This window comes from Nematolebias whitei, chromosome 8 (genome assembly GCF_014905685.2).
Source record: "Nematolebias whitei isolate Nwh7 chromosome 8, NemWhi1, whole genome shotgun sequence".
NCBI classification, from domain to species: domain Eukaryota; kingdom Metazoa; phylum Chordata; class Actinopteri; order Cyprinodontiformes; family Rivulidae; genus Nematolebias; species Nematolebias whitei.
This window is the reverse complement of record NC_056505.1, coordinates 4,487,428-4,487,816: the sequence shown is the minus strand read 5'-3', so window position 1 is coordinate 4,487,816 and position 389 is coordinate 4,487,428.

The window sequence follows — 389 nt, the reverse complement described above, 5'->3', positions numbered from 1 at the left end:
AAGCAACATTAATAAATTAATAAGCAACATTAATAAATTAATAAGCAGCATTAATAAGCAACATTAAAAAGCAACATTAATAAGCAACATTAATAAATTAATAAGCAACATTATTAAATTAATAAGCAACATTAATAAGCAACATTAATAAATTAATAAGCAACATTAATAAGCAACATTAATAAGCAAAATTAATAAATTAATAAGCAACATTAATAAATTAATAAGCAACATTAATAAGCAACATTAATAAGCAACATTAATAAGCAACATTAATAAATTAATAAGCAACATTAATAAATTAATAAGCAACATTAATAAATTAATAAGCAACATTAATAAGCAACATTAATAAATTAATAAGCAACATTAATAAGCAACATTAATAA